General features: G+C 37.2%; 1 long non-coding RNA gene across 1 annotated transcript; it reads right to left on the reverse strand.

Moving 5' to 3' along the window:
• Positions 1-1,121: 1,121 nt before the first annotated feature.
• On the reverse strand, positions 1,122-5,623 carry LOC131275930 (uncharacterized). The gene is made up of 3 exons (XR_009183391.1): positions 5,537-5,623; positions 5,229-5,337; positions 1,122-1,396 (listed from the first exon to the last, which is right to left on the reverse strand). It is a non-coding gene; the product is annotated as an uncharacterized lncRNA (long non-coding RNA).
• Between the last annotated feature and the right edge of the window lie 5,993 nt (positions 5,624-11,616).

Raw genomic sequence — 11,616 nt, forward strand, 5'->3', positions numbered from 1 at the left:
GGGAGAGTGTGAACTACAGGGTAAACTATTATCCATGTGGTGCAGCAGTGCTCCAAAATGTGTTCACCAAGTGCGATGAGTGTGCCACAATGATGGGGGAGGTGGTTGGTGTCGGAGGCATGGAGTGGGGAGGTGGGCGATATACGGGAACCTCTTATGTTTTTTAATGTTACATTTTTTGAGATGTATACATCTTCAAAAAAATATAATTTACAAAAATGATGGGGATGGAGGGATGGGGAATGGGTTATATAGGAATCTCATGGTTTTTATTGTAACATTCTTTGTGATTTATTAACTTTAATGAAAAAAAGTGTTTAAAAATGCACACATTGTTTTAAATAGAAAGAGAAGTTGTAAAACACTGTACAGTATAACACCACTTTAAAAACATTAATTATTCATATATATATATACACATGCATCATAAATGTATAAAATTAGCAATAAGTAAAATAGTGGAAAGTACAAAAAATATTGTGTTTATTATTTTGTTACCCTTTGTATTAGTCAGCCAAAGGGGTGCTGAAGCAAAATACCAGAAACTAGTTTTTTTTAATAAAGGGTATTTTTTTGGGGTAGGAGCTTACAATTACCAGGCCATAAAGCATAAGTTACTTCCCTCACCAGTCTATTTTCACATGTTGGTTCAAGATGGCTGCCAACATCTGCAAAGGTTCAGGCTTCCTGGGTTCCTCCCTTCTGGGGCTTGCTTCTCTTTCCTCTGTGGGCTTACTTCCTGTGGCTCCAGCTTAAAGCTTCAGCATCAATCTCCAACATCAGAACTCCAACATCAAAAAACCCTCAACTCTATCCTTTGCCATGCCTTTTATCTGTGAGTTCCCACCCATCAAGAGGTGGGGACTCAATGACCTAATGACATGGCCCAAACAAAGCCCTAATCATAACTTAGTCACACCCAGGTACAGACCAGATTACAAACATAATCCAATATCTATTTTTGGAATTCATAAATCTATCAAAATGTTACACTCTTATAATGTCCTTGGGGACCAGGGCTTGTTTTCTTGTAAGCTCATTAGTATTTGGTGTGTTCCTGAAATACCAAATAGGCTCGGTTTAGCAGAAGAGTCTCAATAAATATTTGTTGAGTCAATTAATGAATTCTTGAATATGTTCATTTTAATATTTAATGTGTTAACATACTAAAAACATGAATTGCTTCCAAGAAAAATTATTAAGTTACTATCATATCTTGGAAAAGGATAATTCCAAATTCTGTTGATCCTATGCTGACAAATGAGGACTGGATGGCCTCTTAAAATGTACCCAGGAAAATACTCAAAAGGTATTGATTGTCAGACACCATAATCTGAGTTGATCATATACCCATTTTGAAAAGGAGGAGAAACTGGGCGGTTCTGTAATTCATAGGCTGAAACAAACAAAGAAACAAAATCAAATTCACATATGAGATTAAATTAGTCTAAAATTTAGAGGAAGAATATTTTCAAGATTAACATTTCTAAAGATAGGTTTTTAAAAATGTCTTTCCCAATTACCATCTTGAAAAAACAAACAATATAGCAGGATTATAAGAATATGCATTTATGAATACTTAATATGTCCTTTAGAAGTAATATGGCACATACCAAAAATGAATTTGACAGTGTTTAACTTAGAAAGTATATTAAATGAATTCAATAAAAAAGTCAGTAATACAGAGGATAATAAAAAAGTGTCTATAAGGAATGCCTGGTACAACTATCCCTACTATTTCCTTTCAGTTTAAAAGTGAAATATATAACCATTCTAAACAAAGTGTTTCTAAGGTAGAATTGCATAGTTGTTTCCTTTTGTTTTCAGTTTGTCTGATATGTACATAATAGTGAAATTTATTCAATTTTATTTCTTGAAAAAATACCTGTGGAATCACTAAGTTCACAATTACCATCAGTACAACATTTTTATAACATATAGTTTATAATAATTTATCATTAAGTCCTTTGTGTGCCCTAAAACAAATTCTAGGTAAGATGATAGATAAATTCTAGGTAACAAATTCTACGTAAGATAATTAAGCATTATTTGCAATCTATGTGATTCAAAATTTTACCCATAAATTAGTAACAGTTTGATAATCCATAAATTAGGTGCAATTTCCTGATTATCATATCATGTTTCAACTAATTGAGACACCCTGCAGACAATATTCCCTCATCTACTCTGGTACAGGGGAATGAAAAATTTAAGCAGTAGAAGTCCACTGTATCATCTTTTAGAGTATGCTGTTATACATAAAGGTGATAATAAGAGAATTCACTTCTAATTCAGTAAGGAAGCCACATTGTGCAGAACCAACTCTGAAGGAAATTGTGCTCATCCTCTCCTTTCCTGTATTCCTGCTGAAAATCGATCAATGATTCTGAGTCCCAAGCAACACACAATCAACTTAAAAAGAACAAGAGGTCATCCATTATTTTCCTCACAATCAACTGAATATAGAGTAGTAATATAAAGGATGCAAGTGATTGCTAGAGAGACCTTTCATAGGGAGAATAAAGTAAAAAGGAAATTTTAATTCTATATTTAAGTTCTTTTATCAGATGATCAACATTGGTAAATGTGTCGCTTTGAAATTTTAAAATAAATGCTGAAAAACTTTATGCTCTTTGATTTGTGCCAGGCATTTCCCAGGGTTTGAGTATAATTTTCTGCATGAATTACCTGACAAAAGAGAGGTGGAAAAGGTGAGGATATGGCAAAGGAACAAAAGAGCTGAATATGCAAAATTAATGGACATATGAAAATGTCTAAGGCAGAGGGATATTAAGTAGTTCTTTAAGACTGAAATACAGAATATGGGATTTGGAAATGCCCAGAGATTAGACTTCTGTTTCCTGGAAGAGGAATTGGACTGCATATCATACTAAGTGGACTAGATTTTACTATAAAACCAATGAGGGAAGCTGATGTGGCTCAGGCAATTGGGCCCCTGTCTACCATATAGGACGTTCAGGGTTTGATGCCCAGGGCCTCCCGGTGAGGGTGAGCTGGTCCACGCCGAGTGCTGGCCTGTGCAGAGTACTGCCCCATGCAGAAATGCTGCCCCATGCAGGAGGGCTGCTTTCCGCTGGAATGTTGGTCCATGTGGAGAGTTGGCGCACCAAGATGACAAAACAAAAGGAGACACAAAGGAGAGATAAGAGATGCAACAGATCAGGGACCTGAGGTGGTACAAGAGAATGATCGCCTCTCTCCCACTTCGTAAGGTCACAGAACTGGTTCCTGGAGCCGCCTAATGAGAATACAAACAGATACAGAAGAACACAGTGGATGGACACAGAAAGCAGACAGTAGTGGGGAGGGGAGAGAGGAGAAATAAATAAATTAATAAATCTTAAAAAAAAATAACCAACAAACAAAAAGAAAAATGTGGGAACCACACAGAAAGATATCAAGTAGAGCTACTAAGGGGACTTGAAATTTCAAAGATCAGTGTAGTTGTTGTTAGGAGTTTGGCAAAAAAGTAGGCATTAACTATCCTATGGAGTTATGAGGTTTTATAATTAACAGATTTTTCTTATTTAATAGATCAGTGAAATGGCATTTTTTTCTTTATATGTAACAATATTCAATGCTAGTGAGTCATTTGGATAATTTGATTATGGAAATATAATTTGCAATAAACCTTTGTGAAAGATATTTGAATAGAGCTATAAAAAATCACTTTTACCATTTGACCTAGTAATATCATTTACAGACATCTCTACTATGAGAATAATTTCAAAGAAGAAAGAACTCAGTATTCACAGCTGTTAGTTACTACATATATACTTGTTTTTTCATATTTTCAAAATAATAAAGATATTATGCTCCAGAACAAAACAATATGACAGTTAGACCCTGTGATTGTTACAGCTATTGTATCAACTTGCCCAGATGTTTGGTCAAGGAAGCACTGGGCTAACTGTAATTACAAGGGCATTTATGGACTTTAGTCACCATTGAGTTCACTGCAGTGGTAAAGCATAGATAGCTGGTTGTAATTACATCAATCAGGGAGATTACCATCAGCAATGAATGACACTTAACCCAATCAGTTGAATCCCTTAAAAGGGGAAGTGATTCCAGCATTGAGAGAGAATTTCCTAGCTAGTCTTTGAACAGCCAACATCTCCCAGAACTCTTCAAAAATCTTCGTTGGACTTTCATTGGGGTTTCTGGTTGCAGTTTACCTGCAGGACCTGGACTTGTGCTTCCCCACGCCTGTAGGAGAGACTCATAAATCTCTTACTATTGACAGATATCCCTTGTTGATTCTGTTTTCCTAGAGAACCCTGACGAATGTTGACCCTATCTTCAGTTAGTGGATTAAAATAAATCCTGAATTTTACATTTCTGTTTTCCTTGATTTATTATTTTCATTTCTTCAACTGTATAATGTCTCAGAACAAAAGTCAAGTAAGCAACTGAAGAGAAACTGAGAGCAACAAAGACAATAAATGGCAAAGGCTTTTTTTCAACACTGCTGGATAATTCCTAGCATTGACTCCCCGAAAAATCAGAACTGAGCAAAACCTAGTGTTAGACAAAGTCATACCATAATGGGAGTGAAGTCAACATTACCTAGAGGAAAGAAATGAAAAGTATCTGAAAATCATGACTCCACAACTCATTTTGTCACATAAACATGAGGACCTTGTGTAATTATTTCCTAATTGTTCCCAAAGTCACATCTTGATTGTACCATATAAGATGGAATGAAGCACTTCCTACTCATTAAGTTTGTAATGAAAATTAAATAAGTTAATTTATAGAACTCTATAAACTGTAATATGCTATTAAATGGAGTTGTTTTGTTTTAATTTCTAACATACCTGAATATTATAAAGAGTTATATATAGGATGTATTGGTAATATGAAAGAGGGAACAAGTGTTTGAAGTTGAGTATTTACAGTAATAGGATGCCATTCTTCCACAATATCCTTTAAAATTCAATGAGTAGGTGTAAGTTTTCTTTACAGAAAATCAAACATAATTTACCAACATTAGAATGAATTTTATGGTGCTGCCTTTTTGGTGGAGCTACATTATAATATGGAACTTCATACAATTAGAAGGAAAAACTCCATATAAGAATTTATTCCAGGTCAATAAGCATTATAGGCACAACTGTTAAAGAAATTTAAAGTACTAAAGATCATTTGCAAAAGGACAAGAACTTTTAAGTCACAGTTATTTGAAAATGGAATTTGAAATTTACCATCAAGATGATATTGCATAGTCCATAAGAGTTATCTAGTTGCTTTCGCATCTTATGAGCATTGGACTGTTCAAATCCTCCACATAATATAGGCCTTCAAGGGAAAAATCTAGAGATGCCCAAAGGAAAACAGTATTCAAAACCGTAAGAAATGAGTATGTCATAACGGAACACACCCCTCCACGTGATGGATGCGGTGGTGCTGTGCTGTCCCTGGCCGGGCCTGAGCCGCGCCAGACTCGGGACCGACGTTGATGGGGAACGGGACCGCTCCCCGCGCTCTGCCCGCCCCTCGCCTCTTTCCCCACCTGCTTGGCGGGTGCGGGGATGGGCAGGGGTGCGGATCCGGCCCTCCGGCCGAGTGGCCGTCCCTCGTTCGCCTGTCCTGGCTCTGTGTGCCCGCTCGGCCCCTCTCCGCGGCGGGTGGTCTCGCTGTTGCTGCGGGAACGCGCCTCGCCCGCCCCTCGCGGGGCCCCTGCAGCGCTCCGGGTTGAGCCTCAGGCGCCCGCGGCGGCGAGCGGCGCTGTTCCCGTCCCCGGCGTCCCCAAGCCCCGCCGCAGGTGCCTTTCCTGTGTGTGCGCGGATGACGCCAGGGGGGTCGAGAGCAGTTATGGGCACTCCTCTGCCTGGGAGGGTGCCCGTGTTCGTCCCAGTGGCAGCGCCCTGGCCAGCTTTTGGCAAACTCGAGGGCTGTCCTCTTTTGCCCGAGTTGCCCCGAAGGGCCGTGTCGAGGGTCCCCCCACAGACCTGGTGTTTGCAGGAGCTTTAGTGTTGGGCCTTCCCTAAGGAAATGCGCGAGGCAGGCCGGGATCTGTGTGTGGTGCCTTTGGGTGCCAGGAGCGCCCTCGGGGTGCCTGTCGCTATCCAGCCCGCTGCATCCAGTGGAATGGAGAGGGGCCCTCAGCGATAAACAGAACACACCTCAAAGGCTAGAGTGGCATGCCTGTCGTTATTTGATTTTCTAAAGTTATGCCCTGTGTGATAAACTGGGTGCTTGGAAAATTATGCTAATAAATGCAGAAACAGGAAACATTAAAGCAGAAAGTCAACACAAACCTGTCTTTCTTTCCCTTTCTTTTTCTCTATTTCCCACATATACACACCTTTTTCCCGTTCCTCCATTGTGCTTCTCCCTAGGACAATCTCACAAAACACAAAGCCAGGCCACTACTCCCTCTTCAAAGCGCCAACCCAAGTGAAGGCCATAAAAACACCTCTTGAAAGCCAGGGCTAGTGGTCCTGGAAAATATCCACAGGACATGGTATCCCTCCTTACAAAATTGTTTTTTGTCTAAAATTATTTTATATACCCATGTCACAAAAAGAAGAAATAATTCCAAACTCTGTTTGAACGATCAACAAATTCCCTTCTGAGTTATACTCATTAGATAAAATGAGCAGGCTTGTTCTCATTCTTGTATTTGCTTTAAACATAAAATAATTATAATAACGAGAAAGTCCATTGGAGGGAAGCAGACTTGTCCCAATGGATAGGGCATCCGCCTACCACATGGGAGGTCCGCAGTTCAAACCCCAGGCCTCCTTGACCCGTGTGGAGCTGGCCCATGTGCAGTGCTGATGGGCACAAGGAGTGCTGTGCCACGCAGGGGTGTCCCCCATGTAGGGGAACCGCACGAGCAAGGAGTGTGCCCCATAAGGAGGGCTGCCCAGCTTAAAAGAAAGTGCAGCCTGCCCAGGAATGGAGCCGCCCACAGGGAGAGCTGACACAGCAAGATGACGCAACAAAAAGAAACACAGATTCCAGGTGCTGCTGATAAGGATAGAGCGGTCACAGAGGAACACATAGCGAATGGACACAGAGAGCACACAACGGGGGTAGGGGTGGGGGAATTGAAATAAATAAATCTTTTTTTTAAAAAAAGAAAGTCCATTGAAGAAGTGAGTTCTCTAATACACAAAAACAATGCTAAAAAAGAAAAAGCTATAAAAAATGGCTTGCAATTTCCATGGGAGGAGAATCAAAATTATATTCAACACAACCTAATCATCGTTGGAAGATTTCACTCATGATGTAATGTGTCTTTGCAGTATTAATACAAGCACAGACACATACACACACTCACACATTCACTCATGCATTTTAATAAAATGTAACACAATGCATTTTGTTAAATTTTGTTATAGAGTTTGCTGTATCATTTAAGAACTGCAATCATGTTCTCTTTTCTTTAAAGCTAGATAAAACTAGAGCTGAACGGTGCTGGCCTATTTCTGCTAATATAATTAACATCTGTTAAACGCATCAATATGGAAGATTGAAAAGTTGCCCTCCAGCTTAAAATCCCATGATTCAAATAGCCATGTAATACTCTAATAGTTGAGAAAAAATTATTTTTTTCCTCTCTTTTAGTGGTTCTGACACAATTTTCCTGTGTGGGAAAATAAATTAGGAAGTGTGCCTATGTATGTGCAAGAATGGTTTTAATCACCTCTTCATTTATTGAGTGAAATAAATATTATTTATTGTCTAAGTTATAAATACTGTTATAAATGGTAACTTGAAAGAAATGGGTCTTGCTCTCATGAAGCTTACATTTTAAGGACAAAAAAATAATAATTATATGAAATAATTTTAAGTTCTGTTAAAATAAAATAAAATAAACAAATGAAATAAAGGCAGAAACAGGTTGAAGGTATGCAGGGGTGGTCAAGATACCCTCTTTTGAATAAGTGACATTTTAGTGAGTTCTAAATGGTGAGAAGGTACAGAGCAGGTAAAGACCAAGGAAGGATGCTTTTGGGGGAGAGGAAGTACTATGCTGCTCAAATACAGAAAGAAGTCACTTGTCTGGGATAAGGTGGAGAGTTCAAGGAGACAGACTTTTTAAGCCATTTCTCCCAACAGTTGTGTTCACAACCTTGCTTCCTCCTGTGAGAAGAGGTACCAGAAAAAAATAGGAGATCCAATCAAACATGTTTTAGAAATAAACACAGATACTTCTTCAAAGTCCAGGACTCATTTCTTCATCTCGTAAGGAGTATCTGCCAAGCAATAAAACCAGAAATGTGTGGTTTATTGTATCTGAAGAATGTAAAAGGCCAAGTATTTTTAAATTATGAATTATATATGTAGCTTATAGATCAGTTAAAAGTTTTTTAGATCTTTGTGCCAAATTTCTTATTTAATGCAATACTTCAGTATTTAAATAATAACATCAATATTCTCCCAAACTTTTGATACATAACTTCACAGTCGCTTTTTTTTTTATAAATATCTTTCCTGAATTTGTATTTATATAAAGGACCATTTTAGGCATCTGAGTTAACATAACTAAAGATAATAAAATAATTATTTAGTATGCTAAAATAGATAATATTTGGAAGAATCCTTATTGAGTATTTTTTAGAGTAAAGGCAATAGATTTTCCATTACCTGTTTTGATATTTATCATCACCCCTAAAGATTGTGGCACATAAAAGTATGTGGTTTGGGAAGGGGCTATGGTTCAATCAGTTGGGCTCCCGTCTACCATATGGGAGGCCCTGGGTTCACATCCCCAGGCCTCCTTGTGAAGGCAAGCTCACCCTCATGCTGTGGCTCTCCAAATATCTTGTGAGCCTCAAGCACCATAGAGAGCCAACTCAGCAAGGGGATGCAAAAAAAAGAAAGACAAGCAAAAAAAATAAAATAAACGCAGAAGAGTGTACAGCAAATGGACACAGAGAGCAGACAGCAAGCAAGCCACAAAGGGGGGAGGGGAAATAAAAAATAAATACAGACACAGAAGAATGCTCAACGAATGGGCACAGAGGGCAGACCACACACAAAAAGTCGCAAGGTGGGGGGGGGATATATATATTTTTTAAGTGTGTGGTTTTTTTGAGGTATAAATTTGAATTATATGTACTCTAGACTTGAGGATGGGGGAGCACTCAAACCTAGAATCCTCATCAAACTATTAGAATCCTCATCCAAGCAAGGTTCTGTTCTCTACTCATCAGGAAAGCATTAATCTGTATAAATTGATTTTTAAAATATAAAAAGTTTAAATTTAAGAAAACACCCATCAAGTAAGAGAATGAAAATTTAAAAAAAATACTTCATTTGAATTTGATAAAGTTACCCTCTACGTGTACAGAGGTAAAATGCAAGATTTTCAACTGAAGTCTAACAACTTGTTCATAAAGTTCTACATTTATACTTAGCAATTGCTAAATGTTTTAAGAAATATCATCTACTAAGTTGCATGAAATTTGTTATACTATCATAGAAAAACTGAAAGAGAATCATCATCAACAGAGAAATCTGTTTCCGAAGTCCAAAAGCCTTGAAGCAGGTTTGCCAACCAGCTCTGTGATGTGAACTAGACCTACATTCCCCCATATAATGCCTGTGGCATCTTGGATATATCACTTAAATTCCATGTCTTCATTTCTTCATCTATGAAGGCACAATAAATATACCCATCTTTTAGCAGAACCACAAGAATTAAATATAATAAATGCAATGAACCATGATTTTCATACATTAGTTCAATAAAACCTGGACTAGACTGCAAGGATTTTCTAGTTTCTGATAGAATATGTTACACAAATTAAGTTAAAAACATTTGAGCCACTTCTGATATAAATTCTTCAATGAAGGTAAACCAGGGAGAAATAAACTACTGCTTTTAATGTCAGAAATTAATATGAAGAACTTTGAGAAAACTGAACCTTGTAACAGGGAGATGGCAGTTTATACACAATACTAATTTGAAGCCCTACTTGAGATCTTGAAGCTGGCGTGTCTATAGAAAATAAACCATGGATTGTGGTCCACAGACTTTCTCAAATGCACACATGCACAAGCTTACCAGTGTCCTCGTTGGCTGTTCTAATTTCCTTATTCAGTGCATCATGTGTTTTTGTAACCAGAGATATGTTCCTGGCTGTCATGTTTAAGATACATATTTTTTGCATAAATGTTAATGCCTTGATTTGGTATCTATTTGGGAAGCCAACCAATATTGTTAGGATGGCAGTCAATCCTAGATTTTTTTGGCTATGTAAATCCTCTTCTGGGAGATCTTTAAACAAATTCCTTGCTCACAATTGCAAGTACAATTGTATCTCACGTTTGACTAACCAAGGAGTGAGTGTCCAGTGTTATTTATACGTTACAGACTTCGTGTTTTGGAGAAAGTATAAATTTGACCCAGATGAACTGTTGAAGTCACTGAAGTCAAGGACTGTGGACTCGCAAAACAGTTGATTGTGAATGTGCCAGCCTGGGCTGCCTCACAAACTTGGGTTAGACTGACGAAGAAGTACGCGGAGTATGGACACCTGAAGTTAGTTTGCAGGTGGTTGAAAAGGGAGAGTAAGCCCCTTGCCCTTGCTCCTTTAGTTAAATCAAGGTTGCTCAGGATATTATATTGAAAAGAAAGAGTGATTCAGTTTTAGAAACATTTCGATTTCTTCTAGAAGTTATGGTTGTATCCATAATGTGCAGTTAATACAGCCAAACAATCAGTTAGAATGAATTCTTCAGTTACTCATTGTACATAAAATCAGTTTAACTGCACCTCCTTCTAAAGGGGAAGTGATATCCATAAACTACAGCCCATTTTCACATAAATCCAATTAACGCAAAATTCAGCAGTTTCATAATTGTTTTTATGAAAAAGTGGATTGAACACTGCTTATTATGTTTTTAAAAGTGTTTAGCACATAGAGGAAAAAAGAAAAAGAAGATATTCCACTTTTCCAAAGGACAAATTATAGAAACTAAAAGGAATTCACTAAAGTTTTTAATGTGACAAGATTTTTAAATATTATGAAAAGTCTAAGGGTCAGAAAGCCCTATATACCATAAGAGTAAGGGAAGGCAGAGAATTTTATACAACTCAAGGCCATTTTTAATATAGAAATCCACCATTAGGATCTGGGGAAATGACTAATATTTACATCTATCTATCCTGAGCAAAAATTGTGTCATGTTTAAATTATAAACACTTAATGTGATAGCTAATGAACTTATGTATCATCTTTCTAATCTCTATTGTTTTTGGCAACTATTATTTAATTAGTTGAAAACTATCTTTACATAATCCTGTTTTACAATGATTGATTTAGAAATAGGGTACATAAACTTGATTTATTTAACAAAGTTCTGTCTCTGCTATTTCATTTCTCAATTCTGTATAAATAATTTAACTCGATAGCTATAGCTACAAACATCTTTAACAATTTTATAACCATAAATAAAAGACATGACTTAAAAATAAGTTGTGGAACACAAACAACATTCAAAATGACTAGAAATATTTGCATGATTTATGCATCTTCTTGTAAGTTATTAATTATATCCTTAGCTTATTATAAATCATAAGCAGAATCTAGAAATTTTAAGGTGACTTAAAAATTAGAGTTGAATGTCATTTTG

This window comes from Dasypus novemcinctus, chromosome 25, assembly GCF_030445035.2.
Source record: "Dasypus novemcinctus isolate mDasNov1 chromosome 25, mDasNov1.1.hap2, whole genome shotgun sequence".
NCBI classification, from domain to species: Eukaryota; Metazoa; Chordata; class Mammalia; order Cingulata; family Dasypodidae; genus Dasypus; species Dasypus novemcinctus.